Here is a 20,389-nt window from a genome sequence, read left to right on the forward strand (position 1 = left end):
AGCACTGATTCAGTGATTGTCCTGCTGGTTGCAGGCCATTGCATAAAGGACCCGTATCAAGACTGCTGAGGTGGGGATGCTATCTTCCCTGCTCCGTGTGTGACCTTTGGGCCTCTATCTGTGTTTGTTTGAATGAAACCTTGCTTCTCTCTGCAAACTCTTCTTCATCAGAAGTGAACATGGAACTGTCCAGAGTAAGCTTTCAATAGCCAGAGGTTCGTCCCCAGCATTTCTGACCACTGGACGAGAGCATTACAGATTTATGCAGCCCAGCGTAATTATGTGAGTGAGAAAGACCCACGACCAGCCACTTCCAGAGCGAGGGAGAGAGATAAAGGAGGGATAGATGGAAATGTGGTTATCGCTGTGTCCTTCTCAGTGACCTCTCTCCTCCCTCAGATCAGAAATGCGGGGTGAGGGGGAGTTTGAGGGACATGGAGATATAGAGGGAGTCAGAGAGAGATAGAGAGAGGGTGAGAGGGAATGAGAGAGAGCAAGAGGGAGCAACAGAAATTTATATTATCAATATTATTCTCTTATTTTTGATTCTTTGTTTTATTTTAATGTGTGGAGGGTTGGTCTTATTGACTGATGTTCTACAAGGTTTAGCAACATTGGATAACTTCTGTCATACTAAGAAAGCCTGCCTAAATGGTTAAATCCTTGAAAGTGACAGAGATAAGGTGAGCGTGTAAGGGAAAGTAGAAGGGTGGCACAGTGATGGAGGGAAGGGGGTGGAGGGGGTATCATAGCCACTGACACTGTCACTGGAGGCTGTGTCCTCAGCCCTGTCTTTAGCCGCCCAGTTTTGAGTTGTCTCACCAGACTCAAAGTCTGTGAAAGCTCTCTGTGGATATCCTTCTATTTTGCAGAAGAACTGAAAGACTGGTAGTAGATTTTGAGATTTTTATAACTCCACTGCTGTAGACCAGTCTGTTGAAAGCAAGACTGTCTCCAACATTTTCTCTTAATTAAAACAAGATTGTTGATACTAGTGAACAGGGCCACTTAAACCTCGCTGCTGATGTAAACTACACCACAGCCCTGGAAAATAGCAGCGTGGCATGGAGGACGACCTTTGCAACATATGAACAGTCTGTAATTTAATGCTGCAAGATACTGGTGGTTAATCTCCCCATGTCATTTTCATGGCAAAGAAGTACCAAGAATTTTGAAGCTGTTCTTCTCTTTTCGAAGGTTTAAGATATCCGGTGACAGTGAAGGTTAGCGGCTCAGTGGATTTATTTTACATCAGTGTGGTCATTAATAGCTGATCTGGCTTTTATTTCAATTGTCTCTTCAGTTTGTAGCCCAGTTCAATCATTTTGACAGTGTTCTCTTTGGTTTCTAAACCACTGCTTTCACACACATAGTCCAAACGTCTCCTGTCCCTTTTGTGGCAGTGATACCCTGGTTTTCTGATGCGATTGGTTAGTAAATCAGTAACCGAAGCGCTCACCAGGATCTCCGCGGTTGCATTCAATGCACAGCTCACAGATTTTATAAACCACTTCATCAAGTTGAGAGAAGGGGTGAATTCACCAAAACATTGCCGCTTAGCTGAAGTAAGTGACACTGTGACACTGTCAAGAGCTGCTTTTTGTTTTTTTTTTTGGAAATTCTGTCTGTGCCCACTTAATTGTGAGATTGTGGAATTGCTGCAACCTTCTTATAATGTCCATGGTGCGCAGCATTGCGTATAGAAAAAGGCCAGTGAACACTGCTGTTAGAAGGGGCAAGTTTGAATATTGGCTGGAGCAATGCAGGTGGGCACTTATATGAGGTGTTGGACCTGAATTGTTTAAGTACCCGGTTATGTAGGTGGATAAGCAAACTTTAATCACCCTGTCATCTATTCAGCAAGCAAATTATTCTGTTTGAATTACTGAAAAAAACGGCTTGTGAACCTCCAAAGGGCTTGAGGCCGGCGTTGTGTGAGATCTGATGGCATATGAACAGTCATGAATGCACTTTTCATCTCAGTCCATTTCCTCAGAGCACTGCACCTCCATGCGTACGGCAGCTCTGAACTCCAAGCCACCCCAACACAAGGGGGTCTTTCACGGGGACGCTGTCTGTTTGAATTGCCGAGAGCGCACCACTGCATGAATAGACCATGCAGCCGTTAATTTTGGATTGATAACAGAGCCAATCCCGGGCTTTAGCTGTGCTTGATGCCTTCTGTAACTCCCTGAAAGTCCGTCTGGCTGTGAAACCTTATCTTTCCTAACTGAGCGGGCAGGGTTGTTTCAGCTGGGGGGGTGTCTTTACCGGATCAAGCCCACTCCTGCAGTGTTATTAGAAGGTTAAAGAAATACAGAAGTTAATGAAAAAGAGAAGAGGGGAGGGATAAAGGGAAGGAGAGGGACAGTGAATAGCTGACCCTCTGTGGAAGAGATCGGGGTCAGAGGTCAGGGGTGACGGGGAGGTTCACAGAGCCACTGGCCCACGTATATCAGCTCTCCCATGTGCGGGAGGAGCGATCATTCCCACACTGCTATCAGCAAAGCACTCAAGCTCACACTCACAGTCATCGAACCCCGGCCATTCCCAATGTCTGCGCTCACACGGACATGTGGTCAAGACAATTACTACTACAAAGACACATGGTTCCCCGTTTCAGTATGGGCCTGGCATTGTAAAGACACATGGTCCCATGTTTAAATAAGGGTCTAGTTAAGCACAGACATACGGTTCTTATGTCACAGCTGTGAATGGGCCGAGGCTTTCGGATGCAAAGCAAAGTGGCTGGAGAATGCTGGAAGCCTTCAGAAATTACCTCAGTAACTGTTAACTTAAGGCCAGGAAGCAAGGATCCGAAATATATCAGACTGCGCTATATGAATAGAATATTGTATTCAGGTTAGCAGGTTGTTGCAGGTCCTTTTGCAAAGTGTTCCTGTGCCTGTTCTAATAATTCAAGCTTCAGGAAATTGACCATACCAAGTGTTCAGATATACATGCAGTAAGATGTTTATCAGCGTAAGCATTCTGACCACATTAAAATCACTGAAAGGAACCAACACAAGAACATTTAGGGTTAGGGTCAACATTACAGTTAAGATTAGGGATCTTAACTTGACATTGAGGAGTTTACATAAACTGCATATGCAACAGAGTGTGGCTAAGGATCTACGGTGAGAGCCCCTAGTCTTAGGGTAGTAGTGTGGTGCGGTAAGGAGCAGGACTCCTAGCTGAAAGGTTGCTGGTTCGATTCCCCACTAGGGCACTGCTGTTGTGCCCTTGGGCAAGGTACTTAACCCACAAAAGCCCCAGTAAGTATTCAGCTGTATGAACTGATAAAATTGTAACTTAAAATTGTAACATAGTAGTAACCTACTATGTACGTTGCGCTGTGTACGAGCATCTACTAACTTACAATAATGTAATGTAAATGAAGGCTTTAGCTCCACCTCCTCAGCCAGCCTTCCCCCTGTGGCGGGCTCTCATGAAGAGCCAATGGGGGTTGAGACTGGGTGAAGAGATGGTGAACAGTGGGTGGCAGAGTCTATGTGGCCTTGCAATCACACTGTTACGGTGGTCTGATTTCAGTAAACTGGTGGCATTCTTTGGAGACACACACAAACCTACTAACACGCACACATATGGGCGTGCACTCTCTCTTTCTTACACACAACCACATATTCATATAAACAGTGGGGTAACAATAACACGTATCTCCACGAAGTCACATGGGTGGAAGGTGGAGAGCTGTAAAAGCAATTGAAGTGTGGTTAACTGAACAATTTATAGCTCACACTTAAACCCAGAAATGATTTACAAGAATTCTGGGTTTGAAAAAGGCCCAGTTTGCAAACATGGAAATAAAAACTTTGAATAGACGCTTGTTTCCCACCAGAGAGGACTCACACAGGGGCCCTGAATCTCCATCTTACTCTCCAGTGTCCAGTTCTCATGAGACTCAAACATGGACCAGGAACAGCCAATGGCTGTCTGAGTTCTTGGGAACACTGTTCTTTGGTGTGAAGCTCATTACAACCTTGCAGCAATGAAAAGCCAGTCAAGAAGTTCACACTCGCAGGGTCCATTTAAACTGTTTACTTCTGCTCTGAGCTTCAGGACTGAAATGAATCAAACAGACATTTCCCTGTCTCCTGTTAAGTGATGGTGGCGGTAGAGAGGAGACTGAGAGTAGTGACTACAGAGAAATGTACTGTGAGGGTAGAAGGGTAGCAGATTAATGCACTGTGAAGTATGAAGGGGTATGGAGTAATGCGCTGTGAGGTATGAGGGGGTACAGCGAGAGGGTACCAAAGCACTGTGGAGGGTGGAAGGGGCAACTTTTTCGGAGCTACGGTTACATTCCTTGCACACACACCTCCTTGCTTTCCCTCCAGTCTAAACAAACAACCTTCCCCCAAAAGGGCTCTAATCGTCTAAAAATACAGATAAGTCTGTTTTAAGTGGCGTTGGGAGAAAACACTGTGTTCTTTGTGGCAGTGCCCGAAACCAAAGCCTTTCCACATGTCATATTACAAGCTTTTGTCACTCACAATATTTAACTTTCATAACCTCCAGTGAGACACCACAAACCCCCTCTGTAATGGACTCAGTAGCTCACAAGCGGTACGGTCATGAAGCCGAACCGAGGAGAGCAGCAGCGAGCTCTTAAAATTACAGGAGGTGGAATTTAGGTTTGCTTTAAATACTGACATTTGCTTAAAAAAGGGATCATTTTCCTTTTGCCATTACGATCACGCTAAGGTTAAACTGCCCTCTATATCATTTAGAGTAAACATTTGAAGGAAAGAAAATAATGAATTCATCTGGACCTAAAACCTGCACAGAAGGGCTGAGAGAAGGCATTTCCATTTCTGGTAAATGGAGAAAGGAGAAAAAGCCTTTCCCTGCACGTCAGAGCTGAGAGGACTGTAGTCCCACAGTCAGGGGGTATCAGCAGATAGTGGGGTGTCAGAGGGAAAGACCTACAGAGAGAGAGAGAGAAACAGAGGTAACAGTCTCTCTGAAAGGTACATAAAGCCAGAAGTAAGAGCAGTGAACCATATCTATAGTAGTGAGCAGTGCCCCCACTCAATACTGACATTCTGCAGGCCCACACAGAGTGACTGAGTGATACCATGGCTCACTTCCAGTAGTGTTACACACTCATAGAAGGGTATTGGTCTGGAGTATTGCAGACCAATTGGAGAGTGAGAAGGACTCAGGGTACAATGGGGGACTGAATCCATTATAGGAAGCGCATTCGACTGGTTGCCCAAGCCTCATGACAGGGAACCAGGCACAGTGGTGGCAAATTCACATTGAACTTTCCAAAATTAAATCAGCCTTCCCTGACCTTGGCCAGCAGGCATCAGAGAAAGCATTATTCTGAAGGGTGACGTCAGCTGGTGAACATGGATCACAGGTGTTTTTAGCTGTCTCACTGTGCCTCAACATCTGTCTTTCTTTTTTCCATGCTCCATACTTTTTCCCCCTGTACCCCCCCCCCCCCATCTTCTACTCTCTCTTACTCTCTTTCTTGCAAAATAACTCTCTTTTTGTAACAGATATACAGAAGGACTAAAGATTTCCGATCAGTAGATGATGGTGATAGACAGACCCTCCTATTACCATGACAACATTGAATCTACAACCTCCTTACCATGGGAGATGTTGCCCCAGCTATGTAAGTTGACCGCAGCATCACTGGCCAGACCAGTCCCTGAGTGACTGATGATTTTATTGTCTCTTAGCTGTCAACATTTAAGGTGAGTCCGCACACCCAACTGGTCCTACATACAGTCCTCTTAAAGCTTAGAGCTATCAGGATAGCGAGAGGCACAGGGCCTCTTTGTGGCAGCCAAACAAGGAGGGTGCGGGAGGGCTGCTCGGCATTAGGTCACATACTCTGCCCCCGTCCCCCCCACCACCCCCAACAATAAGGCACACCTGTGGAGCACGCCCGGCCAATGACAGGCTTCATGTCACACAGATGCTGCTCAGACTGACATCTCAATGAGGAGGCCAGTGGTGGCCTTTTTTATAAAACCATTTCATGGCCACGGTCCTCGTCACGCCCCGGGGCCCTTCAATCGCCAGCTGAGGCGCTGGCCGCAAAAAAACCCGCCTCGCTTCATTTACTCCACTTTTGCATATGAATGGGCCAGCCATTGTCCAGTTGTCCAGGCCTGAATGCAAATTAAACATGTCTGGAACCGCCCCTCCTCCCCCCAACCATCCCCCTCCTCCAAATAAGCTAATTGAATGGTCATTGCTCCAAGAGAATCTAACTCGCCAGCAATTTTTTTTCTGAAATATGACTGGAAAAATGTGCCAGATGAATAAATAAGATATCTGTTGTCGAAGCTGCTGGGGTCATTCCACCACATTCAACCCAGGCCAGAGAGAGAGCTCTCTTCCTGCTGATTGAGGAGAACTAAGAGGCACTTTTACTGCCTTACTAAACCCTCAATGGCCTTGCGCTGTGCACTTCATTGCTAGGTGTGAGAAAGTGCTTTGTTTCAAAGGCAAACATTGGTTTGTTTACTTACCTCTACATTTTCGTCACACCCAGCACCAACCTGACCATGTAAAGAATAAAAATAAAACATTTTGATGCTAAAATATTAAATATCAAAATATTGAATACGGGCTCTGTTGAACTTGTTTCTGTCTTTTATGACATGGTTACCTTGCAGGTTTTTCAGCTGTATATTCAAAAACATTCCCAACAGAATACTGAGTGCCAGAGGACAAAGTAAACAATTCCCATCTTCCTTTCAAATAAGATAACATTCGCGTATTTATATATTCTCATTATTCTCAATATAATATATTCTGTTGCAGAGATATCATGTAATGCACTTTGTTACTGAGCAAACTGATCAATCTAGTTTTGGATAACAGTGTGGCATTGTGGTAAGGAGCAGAGCTCGTAACCACAAGGTTGCTGGTTTGATTCCCCTCTAGTGCACTGCTGTTGTACCCTTGGGCAAGGTGCCTACAACAACCTACAATTGCTTCAGAAAATATCCAACTGTATAAATTGATAAAACTGTGATCTACGGTATGTAAGTCACTCTGGATGAGAGTTTTTGCTAAATGGCTGCGATGTAATGTAAAGCTTGGAGAACTAATGCTAGAGTCTGGCCAGCAGATGTCAGCTGAGTCAGAGTAGCTCAGGATGGACTTGTTTTTGTAATCTCATGTGGATATGCACTCATAAAAGCTTGGACTGCTGCACTTTTAAAATGATTCTAGCCTCTGGAAAACACCCACAGCTCCGATTATCATAGTTATATAATTATTGATATACAGTAGAATGCAATTTTCAAGGGAAAACATAATGTAATGGAGGCATTGATATTGCATATCGAACTCTTCACAGTAGAACTTAAAGCTGGCGCATCAGACTGCAATTGACTTATCAGACATCTGTGGTCCTATACTGAAGGTTATACAAAGAGAGCGCGAGTTCGTGTCGGTCGATTCTGCCCTGAGTCACTGACCCTGGGCCATCTTTTTCGCACAATGGTTGGGGTCCGGATTAGGGGCACGCAGGACAGCCCTGGATCAGCTGATGTGAGCACGAACCCAGGGCTTCTTCTCCAATGAAAAGACGCTGGAAGACATGACGGCTCTATCAGTTCTGGCCAAGGAATGGCAAAAAACCCAGTGGAGCTGCTTTTCACAGTCAGCTCTACCACGCCAGAACAGGCAGGTGCACAGCGAGTCCAGCCGAAGTGAAAGAGGCTGAACCTTCTCGTACCGGAGGCTTCTGGGTCAGTTTATATGGCTCCTCTTTTATCCACTTTTATCCCTGATGCATTACGGCTGTTTCCAAGCCCCGTCTCCTCAGACATTAACAAGATAAGTGTGAATGAATGTCCATGATTTATGAGTGAGAGACACAGGTAACTGATTACTGAACTAGTCCAGCTTTGATTTTTTTTTTCATAAGCATGTTTTCCGTATATGCACACAACACTACAGAGACTAAAGTGGGGTGGCACCCATCCATTCATGGCTCGGCACCTGGGGAGTGCCACCTCAGCTGTCCCAAGCACAGTGAAGTGTGTCCAAAACACTGGGGTGGGGGTGGGGGGGGGGGGGTGGTTGTTGTTAACCTGGGATGTGGAGACCGTGAGGAAGGAGTAGTCCTTGCAGCCCCCCTCTCCTAATTAGACATTCTGAGAGGACATCATCTCCCCCCATTGTGCGGCCCTGCTCACTGAGGGGACGTCTGCTGCAAACCCCCCCCCCCCCCCCCCCCCCCCCCGACAACCCCACCCCAGCCCCCGCACGCTCATATGCATAATCCAGCAGGTCTCTGAATGGAGTTTTTACCACCAACCCCCCCTTTCCAGGCCCGGCACAGGGGGAGCCCGCGTCGCCCGGTTATTGTGGGGGTCTGTGCGGCGAGTGAGAAAATTAAGACCTCTGCTCCCCTTTAAATCCCCAGGAATTTCTCATTAACCGGCGGGCCCCGGTCCCCGCGCGACCCCGCTCGCTCACAGAATGGCCACTCCAGCTCCCGCTTTCTGCCGCTGTTTTCATATGCGCGCCATTCAAGTCGCTCCTTTTCTCTCCCACTCACATGAGAGGGCCCGCCGAATAGGCGCTACCAAAGGCCCCGAGGACTTCCTCTTCTTTTCACTCCGTATTTGTGTGTGTATGTGTGTGCGTGCCTGTTTCTAATAGAGTTTTTAATCACTTCTGAGGGGACATGACTGAAGTGGTGACAAACCAAGCCTGTAATAAAAGTATTGCTATTGATGATGGTGAGAATCTCCTCGAGGGCTCTGAAGGAGTGTTATTTGTCGGGCCCAAAAAAGTCCGCAGACCATGGACTCGAGATGATCCTGCCCTTCTGTATCTTGTTTTGTTTAAAGGCTTTGCTGTTGAGCGTGAAATAAATGAAGACCAGAAAAAGAAAAGAGGGAAAATTTATCACTGTCTTTCAAAAATGATTACACAGCCTGAGCAAACAATAAACTGCACTACATGTAAACATTCACACATGGGTACAGCATTCTAAGAAAATACAGTTAAAAAAAAACTGCACTATTAATGTCTGATCTAAATCCTGCTTCATAAATCGCACCTGCGGAAAAGCTGAGTGGACATGTTTGTGAGATATTTCCTAGCGCCACCTAGTGATGTGTATGTGTACACAGAGGTGTGCAATCACGATGAAGGAATTTTGTTTCCTCCAACCCTCATCACTTTCCATTCAAAATGAAACAAGACTTTAAACAGGATTTAAAAAGCGGATTATAAAAGCTATAAGATTAGGTCTGTCAGCAGTACAAGAGGGCATAGGTGGAGATTAAAGGTAAAATTCATACTTATACTACAGAACCTTTTTCCACACAGTGTTATTAATGTGTGTAGTACTGCATTAACAGAGCAGTTTACCAGGACACCTGGTAGAAGCAGAGATGCTTTAACAGTTCAAGATCTGACTTTAAACAGTCTTAGCTGCATTCTAGACTAGGCAAAATGATGACCCAGGGCAGGCTAAATAGCTTGCTCTCATAATTTATATATTGTTCTTATTATTTAAAATTACATCCTTATCTTTATGTATTGTGCACAGTGGCATCCATATACTAGGATATATGAGTGTTTTCACTATCATGTGTTCCACTCCACACTTTATTTTAGTGTACTTGAAATGATTTGAAATGTGTTTGCCATGTAGAATTTTGACCTGTATACTTTTCAGGAAATGCTGACCCCTGGCAGCAGACACAGGTACTGCAAATTCTCATTGTGGAACTTTTATTCTGAATTCATAAAAAGTGTTTTTTATTTTACAGGAATTTATTTCAGCTAGTGTTGGAAACTCTTGTTAGTTGCAGATGAAGAGACATGTGCATATGGTTTTATGAGTGTCTGTGTTTAATCTGTGATGGTAGTGGGACACAGAATTATGGTAGATCAAAAGCACACAATAAAAATACTATTACGACTACTACTACTACTACTACTAATAATAATAATAATAATAATAATAATAATGAATTCCCACCATCAATCTAGAGCACATGGAGGGGACTATTGTCCTGTTCCCAATTTCACATATGGACACATTTGGAGCTGGTTTTTCAAAACTCTGGAGATGTATTTTACTACCTGATGAAGATTTAAATCTTGACATTGCAGTTTTTAAAAAAAAAAAAAAACTTTGAGATATGGTAAAGATTATTCTGATCCTGATTTGGACTCAGGAATCTGCTCACAAAATGTTATTATGGAACTGGATCTGCGTTTTTGTGGAGGCTGCTGTCACCTGAAACTAAGACTAGCCTCAGTCTGGAGCTAATACTGACAGATAACACTCTGCCCTCTACCCGCTGGAGCAAGCTTGCTGAAAGAGAATGCCATCATATATAAAGATACTCATTCCATTTAAAGAGAGAGCATAATATAAATAAAAAAGTTGTTTCACCTGATATGTAAAACCTTAGACTTTTGAGTGAAGTTTTTGATTGGATCAAACAATGTAATAATTGACAGCACATAGTGGCTCCACCCATTATGGGGCTCATGAGGCTTCAACCTCCCATCAATCATCTTAAATGATATATTATTGATAGAGCTTTTGAGTAAATGCAGATCATCACTATTCCCAACAGGGGCAGGCAGCATGTGAAGATCGAGGAAGACAGCAGTTGTAGTGAACCCTAGTGGACACTTCAGGCAAAGCATTTAAAATATAAAAGTACAGCAAATTGCAAGAGACAGGTTGGGCATAATAGGAGATTTTCCCACAAATTAATGCACAAGGGTTGGAAATACTCCATGCATACTCACTCATTTCAAGGAATGTGCACAATGTACTACAATCACACCTCAAGACCCAAAGCTATAATGCATTTAGTGTTTGACCCCTGCTTTGGCATCTCTACCACTGTCCGTGAGGTCACTAAGTACATAAATGGGATTTCTGAGAACTGATATCTCTTCATTACTAAGACATATGCATGTCAAGCAAAGTGCACATAAAATCCTGTAAACTCCTTCTGAACAAACTTAAGGTCAAAGGCCACATTCCCTCTTCTTCAATGCGCATAAAACAAAGACCTGGAACTTGACCATCCACTGATTTTTCTTTGAGGGCTTAATAATATCGACAGTTTGACAGCCCAATCCAACCTCCAGCCACAGAGTTCATAGCAAAAGTAAGTTCCCAGGTCCCAGCTGACAAGTAGGCTACCTACTGGTAAGACTACTGCAACTCACTGCTTGCTGGCCTCTCGGTGTATATATCATCCGACCGCTGTAGCTTATCCAGAATGCAGCAATCCAAATTCAGCTCTCCTTGAGTCCACTGGCTACCGGTTACAGCAAGGATCAAGTTCAAAACCTTTAAGGGACTTAACGGGTCAGCCCTCCAATACATACAGGACATATCAAGGCCTACAAGCCTACAAAAATGCTGCGCTCACCTCTGTGTCCCGAAGTACAAGGGTGGCATCCCTCGAACCTGCCTCTTCTCAGTACTGAGCTTCCTGCTGAGATTCGGACAACAAACTCCCTTGACGCCTTCAAGAAAAAACATAAAACTCATCTTTTCAAGTCGTATCTCCAGCCTGCCTTCCTCTCTATCTATGTCTACCTATCCTATCGATTGCTATTTTCACAAAAAAAAAAAAAAAAAAACTAGCTTAGCACTTAACGTATCTTACTGACCTCTTGTAATACTTTGCGATAACTACTCTTAGCATAGTGACGCACTTATTTGGAAGTCACTCTGGGTAAAAGAGTCTGCTAAATGAAGTAATGCAATGTAATGTGATGTGTTGTAAGGGGAATGCATGTTTGGTACAGTATCTGCATTACTTCTATCCAAAAACTCTGATCATTCTGATCTTATGGGGGGGGGGGGGGATTGATTCATGCACTCAAACTTATGATACACACATTAGGCTTATGCTAATTTTCAGTGACTAGATCTATTAAAATCAGTGAACTAGGGCACCTGATATTTTAATAAAATACGGTGGGCTTAAGTTTTAGGGACAACATTTTGTCCTAAATGTGGGACACTTAACCCACATTAATTTAGTATCATCTGAAAAGTACAAAAACATAATAACTAAATAATAAAATATGGATCAACCTCTCAAACATTATTTGTAATTTCCTTAAACCATGACACTGCGGAAGAAGGCTGCACTGCAACTCACATTCAGCATGTCACATATCAAATTCACTGTGGCACTAGAAAAGGCGTATCATGCAACCTTTTTCTTTCATCGATCGAAATGGCTGTATTTTTAACCAAACAACTCTGAGCCCCACTAAGGACTAAGGACACAATACAGCACTGTCACGTGTTCAGCTCTCCTCACTTCGCAGTGGCGAAACAGTCCCCCCTTCCCATAATATAATGTCATTAGTGCCTCTGAGTGTCCTTAGAAGCTCTGATTGGCTCAACGGTACCGATGCGTCTTTAGGATCTGGTCAAGAAGGGTTTCATCATTTTTTAATGCTTAACATTTCAGTCCTACCACCCGCGCACAGGTCCCCACAAGACCACTGAAAGTCATAAGCTCATTGAAAACTATCGACAGGGGTCAACATCATGGCCTCTCCGGTGGGTTGCAATTTGAACTTTGCAGTTGCTACAAAGCATATTAGAATGCTGTTGTATGACAGTGGTGGTGACGTTTTACAATAATTCAGACGCACCAAATTTCCCTTTAGTGTGCTGCTAATGCCTGCTTTCGTTCATCTGGTTCCTGCATGAGCAGTCCTGAAGTGCAGTTGTGATGCAGTTACTTTCAAAACTTTTCTTGCTTCCAAGCAAGGATCAAGGTTGTTTGTATTTTCACACCAGTTTCCAATTACATAAAAAAAAATGCATTCATTTAAAAAGAATTAGGGTCCCTTTATTTCCCCAATGACTGCCTAGAGGGGGTAGACATCATAATTGGAACAGCAAATAATATAAAAGGTTCATTAACTAATTAGAAGTTGTGCTGCCCCTTGCTTTCAGAGGAGATGCAGTTTTTGGAATGCTTTTAAACAAGTTTTGAACTGTTTCTATTGGGATATTGGACCATTCTTCAAGAAGGAAAGCTTTTAGTTCTTTGAGGGGTGGAGGTAGAAATCTGTTCTGCAATCTACATTCCAGAACTTTCCATGAAGGCTCAATGTTGTTAACATCTGATTATTGAGATGACCATGGAAGGTGTTTAATTTCATCCCGGTGTTCATGAAACGACTATTGAACCTGTTTAGTAGGGTGTATTGGGGACGTTACCATCTTGGAATATGGGAACATTCTGCAGAAGCAATGTTTGCACCAATGGATGCACTTGGTTGCTAAATTGGCTTCATATTCCTTGGTCATCCATAATTCATTGGCTTGCCCTAGTTCTACTATACAGTGTAATAATCAGACCCAGTGAATTCCATGACATGGCCGCTCATACCTAATAGATCTACCATCATGTTTAACAGCTGGGAACAGACATTGTGGATTACAGGCTTCTTTTGGCTTTCTCCAAACATGAACCATCCAGATGCAGGAAAAAGAGCCAAAGACAACTCATCAGACAATATTAATTTCTTCCACTGCTTAGAAGTCCAGGATTTGTTTCATGTTGGCCACAGTTACAGCCATAAATATCAGCTTTGTGAAGCTCACAACATGCAGTTTTTGTTGAGACTGGGACACAAAGATGTAGATTCAGTTTTGTGGTAATTTTTGAGGTTGTTGTTTTGTGGTTTTTAGCAACTATCCTTTCAAGTGTCCCTCTCTCTCTCTGAGCTTCAACTTGTGACCACTGTTCCTCTTTCCTGATTTTTTTCCTTGTTTCACAATCCTTGTTGTCATAATTTTTGACACTGTTCACGTTGACACATTAAATAATTTTAAAGTGCTGATTTTAAAAAAACCTTTTATAACAGAAACATATTGGTAATTACTGACTGACTGGTAGATCTTCCCAGATCTACTGGAAAGGCTCCACCTCTGCACCCACCCCCCTCACTACAGGAGTCCCACAGGGTTCAGTACTGGGACCCCTACTCTTCTCAATTTATATTAACTCTCTTGGCTCAGTTATCAAATCGCATGGTTTCTCCTATCACTGCTATGCTGACGACATCCAACTCTTTTTCTCTTTCCCTCCCTCTACCCCCCAGGTCAACGAAAGAATCTCTGCATGCCTGGCTGACATCTCCAAATGGATGACATCCCACCACCTGAAGCTGAACCTCAGTAAAACGGATCTCCTCTTCATCCCAGCCGGCCCTTCCCCCCTGCATGACCTTTCCATCACCTTCGATGGCACCACAATACCATCCTCTCGGACAGCAAAGAGCTTGGGCATCACCCTCGACAGTAACCTGGACTTCAAGGAGTACATTGCTCGCACGTCACGGACCTGCCGATTCCTCCTCCACAACATCAGGAGGATTCGCCCGTTCCTAACCACATACGCGACGCAGCTCCTTATCCAGGCCACAGTTCTTCCTCGACTGGACTACTGCAACGCTCTCCTTGCAGGCCTCCCAGCATGCACCACCCACCCTCTCCAGCTCATCCAGAATGCAGCTGCCCGACTGATCTTCAACCTCCCCAAATTCTCCCATGTTACTCCCCTGCTGAAATCCCTCCACTGGCTTCCTGTCGCTGCCAGGATCAGATTCAAGACCCTGACCCTCGCCTTCTCTGCAGTCAACAGGACAGCCCCTGCCTACCTCCAAGAACTCATCCTGCCCTACACACCAGCCCGACCCCTACGCTCAGCAGCAACTGGACGCCTTGCTCCCTGCATGGTCAAGGCAGGAGGTGCTCGTTCTGCCAGACATCGGCGTTTCGCCTACATCGCTCCCCAGTGGTGGAACGAACTCCCGGTCTCGCTACGGACAGCTCCTTCACCCCAGTCCTTCAGACGGGGCCTGAAGACGCACCTCTTCAGACTCTACCTGGACTGACCCAGCACACAATTGCTGCCCCCCCCCGCCCATCAGTGCTGTCGTAAATTGCTGTGCTTTTTTAAATTGTGCTTTTAAATTTTGTCTCTTGTTGCCGCCTTTACCCTGACGCTCATTGGGCCGTTTGAAGTTGTTGAAGTTTGCCGTTCGAAAGTATATCGTACTAGTTGCCCTTTAGGCTGTAATTGTAAAAATCTGATAGTACTGCGTCCTCAAACAGACCTTGCTCTCAGCTGAGAACTGTCTCATTGTGGAACTGTACACATCCTGTCCCCGTACTGTCGCTGTACCTACTGTATGCATTTTTGTAAGTCGCTTTGGATAAAAGCGTCTGCTAAATAAATAAATGTAAATGTAAATGTAATTAGCATTGACATTATTATGAATCAAATGTGTAGACTTCTTTTATTTTAGTGATTTTAGTGATTTAGTTATTTCAAGACAAAAGTCTTTCTTCATTTAATGTTTCCATTATTTTGTCTACCCCCTGTAAATCCTTGAGAACACAGATTACTTAATCTTGACCTTTTCTGGATTGTATGGACAAGTTACAGCTCTGTTCAACCTATATCACAACAGTAATCTTACACCTGTCAATGTTTCACCATGTTACTTTATCTGACCTTAAATTACACAGCAACAGCAAACAGGGCCCTTTTCTATTTTTTCCCCCAGTTTTCAGGAACCTTTAAAATTTTTCTCAAGTTCAACAAAGCATTCAGTGGCAAAACTCAAAACACAACTAAACAAAAAAACTGTTCCACTGAATACAATGCATGGACAGACGCCCTGGAATTAACTCTGCAGCCTCTACCTCAACGTACCTCATAGACATTTGGTCTATGGCTGCAAACCTGCTGGGGTGTTTATACATTGCTGCGCAGCTGCATGTGTGGATTTTGAAACTTCTATCTTCTATGTATAAACCATTGATGTAACCTTATTGATTATTTCTTTCAGCATCTCCAATACGTTATCACACCAACTGATCATAAATGATCTAGCATTGGTCTGGGATTGTTGACAGCCTCGTCTGATACTGTTGCTCATTCAACTTGAATGGATACAATTCTGTTCTACTGTACTGGAGTCGCTCTGGATAAGTGTGTCTGCTACATGAATGTAATGTAATGCAATGTAATGTAATCTGATGTCAGTAAATGCCTTACCCAAACTGTCTTAAGTTATCAGAGATGTCAGCTTTACCCACAGAAACATCCGTGATCTCATGCAACTTGACAATGCACAGTAGTCAATATTAACCAGAAGAGGGAGCTCTTCACATAGACAAGGCATGTCACAGAAGCTGTGAGTATGGTATTAGCAGAAATTACACACCTCTGTTTGTACTCAGAGCTAAAGACTGCCAAACTGTATTCAGTAAGCACATGGCTATGCAGAAAACTGAACTGTGCATGTATCTCCTTTTGGTTCATGTGATTTATTTATGCTCAATTTGTAAATGTTAGGGAGAAACTGCAATTCCTGTGTGATGATACATGCAAATCTGGAAAATACACTATATGGATAAAAGTATTTGGCCACACCTGTTTTTCAGGGTTTGGGGTAGGCCCCTTATCTCCAGTGAACGGCAATCTTAATGCTTCAGCATACCAAGACATTTTGGACAATGCTATGCTTCTAACTTTGTGGCAACAGTTTGGGGAAGGCCCTTTTCTATTCCAACATGACTGTGCCCCAGTGCACAAAGCAAGGACTATAAAGACGTGGTTTGATGAGTTCAGTGTGGAAGAACATGACTGCCCCGCACAGAGCCCTGACCTCAACCCCATCGAGCACCTTTGGGATGAACTGGAACGGAGATTGCGAGCCAGGCCTTCTCGTCCAACATCAGTGCCTGGCCTCATAAATGCTCTACAGAATGAATGTGCACAAATTCCCACAGAAACACTCCAAAATCTTGTGGAAAGCCTTCCAAGAAGAGTGGAAGCTGTTATAGCTGCAAAAGGGGGACCAACTCCATATTAAAGTATATGTTTTTGAATACAATGTCATTACAATGTAATGGTCAGGCGTCCAAATACCTTTGTCCATATAGTGTAACACAAGGTACTTAACAATGAATAATAATAATAATAATAAGTGAAGTGTGGGTGACAGTGTAACATAGTGGTTAAAGAGCAGAACTCATAACCAAAACGTTGCTGGTTTGATTCCCTGTTAGGACACTGCTACTGTACCCTTGGGCAAGGTACCTAACCCCAACCCACAATTGCCTCAGTAAATTTCCAGCTGTATAAATGGTTAACATTGTAAAGAACCTGTAACTAATGTAGGTTGCTGTGGGTAAGAGTGTCTGCTAAATGTCAATAATGTAATGTAGTAGTAATGTTTTCCAAACACTGCCATGTTCCACCGCATTATCTGTTTAAATTTTAAATGGATATGAATTTAGTCAACCTTACTTAATCATTGTGTCTAAATATTGTTAATAAAATGATAAATATGTATCTTTATGCACCTATTCTCATACCATTATCTTACCATGATATTACTACTAATATAAGACTTGTAAAGTGAGCGTACTTGACACCTTAATGTTGAAATGTTTTCAACCAAAACTTTTAATCAATGACAGGATTAGTGGCATCAAGATGAATTGGAGCACAATTTGTGGATCTCAGGAATATTTCAGTGTGTGGGTGGGATTAAGAGCTCCCTATGTCAAGCCACTGGCCAATAAGCACTGTGGCTCATGAATAATACACAAGAAGGGAGGGGAAAGATCACTGAGCAAACAGCGCCGGCCCAGTTCCTGAATGACGAGCTCCAAGAATCAGATGCACTCTCAGCTTCAGCTGCTAGGAGGAGGAAAAAGCACAAAAATGTGAGTAAACGGCTGCATTCCCAGCTCACACTGATGCACCCATACAGACACGCATACGCACGCGCATCCTCACATACACTAAGCATGCATGCTTCTAGGTCTTTTCCTGCTGCAGGAGGCTCGTAAAATCACATGATGGTGTCACAGTTACCCCCGCCCACTACACCCCCCCCCCCCTTCAGAAGCACACCTGAATGAACTATGCTTTAAATCCAATTGTGCCATTGAGGAGTGGAGGAATAAAGTGCTCTCCTTAGTTGGACATGCAAACGCTAAGTACCACAGGCAAAGATGGCAGCTGGTGCGTGTAGCATACAATAAGGATCTGAATGCAGGTACAGCAAGTGTTCAGATGGGGGCAGTGTAACATGAGCATAAAAGTAAGGGGGCTGCAAACCAGAGAGGTCCAGGGGTGAGATGGTCACAGTTCGCAGGCCGTCAGGTCACAGACACGAAAACATGTGCACAGGGTCAGAGAGGTCACAAAGCAGAAAGGACGGAGGGACCAAGAATCAAGGCATAACCTCCTGAGTAGTCTCATGTGCTTATAAATACATTAGATCACATTGCTGACATGGAGCACAAGGACAGGTGCACTAGCGTCACTGTAAACTCTCTAATGTTGCCCAGATGGAACTGCATTTTCTTTACAGGGATACCCAAGCCAACGCTGTTGGAATGGTACAGATGCAACTTGTGTGAAACAGAATGCGCATGCTAATGACTGAACACAGAGAATGTGTTTGAGTGTGCTTACTTCTGTTATGTCTGTGGATGTGTTTAATGGCCGAGTTTCCTTAGCAGGTTTTACACTCAAAGTGAAAGGGAATCAGTCGAACTTTCATAAAAATTTAAGGCAAATGTGGATTTCATTCAGACATTTCCCCAAAATAGCTGCTCCTCACAGAGAAAACTCCATTCAAAAGTGAGAAACAAACTGCATGGTCTATTGTTTAGTACTCCCAAGATGTGTGTTTGAAGCCAGTTGTGGTGTGTATATGTTAGGGTGACCGTACATCCTCTTTTTCCTGGACATGTCCTCTCTTTGGGACCTAAAAAATGTTTTTTTAGGTCCCAAAAAGAGGACATGTCCAGGAAAAAGAAGACATATGGTCACCCTAGCATATGTAAGGATTAAAGTGAGCTGTTTCGGAGGAAAATATTCTTTCCTCAAGATTAATTTTCAGCTGCTGACTGTTCTTCTGCCCCCCCCCCCCCCCCAACCCTAACCCTAACCATAACCATAACCATAACCATGGCATATCTGTCCCTCATCGAGGATGCTTCAAGAATTTGTACAAAATTATAAATGCCAAGAAGCAGTGTATTGGCTTGAATAAGGGACACAACTGTTAATACTTACCCATTTAACACTTACAGAATGTATTCTGGGGTGCTCTTGTAGGAGGCATAAATATGCCAGCTTCACACAAGCACATCAATATTTAATGTTTTTTTTTTATCAGCAAAGGAAGACTCTTGCCTGTGTATCAATTAACTAACCATTCTATTTCTCTTCCCCCTTACGTTTTTGAATGTTACAGTCAAGAATAGTGTGAGCTGCAAATGTCGTTCCTGACGCAGGATGTTCTGACAACCGAAATACCATTGCTTTCCCTTAGCATTTTCACTTTCACGTGGTAACTCTTGCTATACATCAAACGAGGTGATAAAAGACGAGTTGCATAAATAACACGTGCAATCTAAACAATATTCAACGATTCCTTGCCCCTACGATATACCCAAAAGGAAATGTCCGAGTTTTGATGACATGATCTGTTGTTTCAAAAGCAGCCATTTCGACCATAGCGCATTCTCACAACAAAACGTTCCATGGCTCTCATTCTTTGAACAACAGAAACTCATTTAGATACTGATTCCATTGGGAAAATTTATTTATTATACCACGTGTACCAGTTCCAAAATCAAATATTCGCACGACCGTAATCTATGGGTAAACTTAACGCATTTCGCTCAAAGCGTTTTCTAATTTCTTTTGAACACGCTTACATGAAATGCGTGCGTCATTTTAGGCCAGTGAATTGGCTCGTCTCAAGTTAAGAGGCGAGATACTCTCATAGTTCGGTTGAAACTTGCACATACAAGAACACACTACATATGCTTATTACACTTTTGTCGATGCCAATACAAAAAAAGTCTCCCCTTGAATACGCTAGGTCGGAACGCTGTCTGACTTTATTCGCAGCAGGCCAAGCCTGCCGTGAATGTGGAGCAGGCTGCGTGGGGCGGTGCTGTTCTCCAACCCGGCAGGCAGGCTAAGAACGCGGCCACTGACTCTAGGACATTTTATCTCCACAAAACCCCCCATCAGAAGAATCGCGTTCTTCTGTCTGATCATCCCCGTACTTCCCGTTTACGAGCGAAAGAAAACACTTCGAATGGCTTTAATCTGGAATGCTAGCGCATGAAATATAATTATTTAATATATTGCAGCGTTTACCATTCGATACCACACGCATTTAAACAGCCCGTGCCAGGTAATATTGCCCTAGTCCAAATAAATATTCTTTGTCTAAAACATGTAGCCTAATGAAATAAAGTCTTACAGGTCTTATTTTACTTTTACTTTAGTACTAGCAGTGACTTACTAGCTAGTAATAGCCT

This window comes from Megalops cyprinoides, chromosome 16, assembly GCF_013368585.1.
Source record: "Megalops cyprinoides isolate fMegCyp1 chromosome 16, fMegCyp1.pri, whole genome shotgun sequence".
Lineage (NCBI taxonomy): Eukaryota > Metazoa > Chordata > Actinopteri > Elopiformes > Megalopidae > Megalops > Megalops cyprinoides.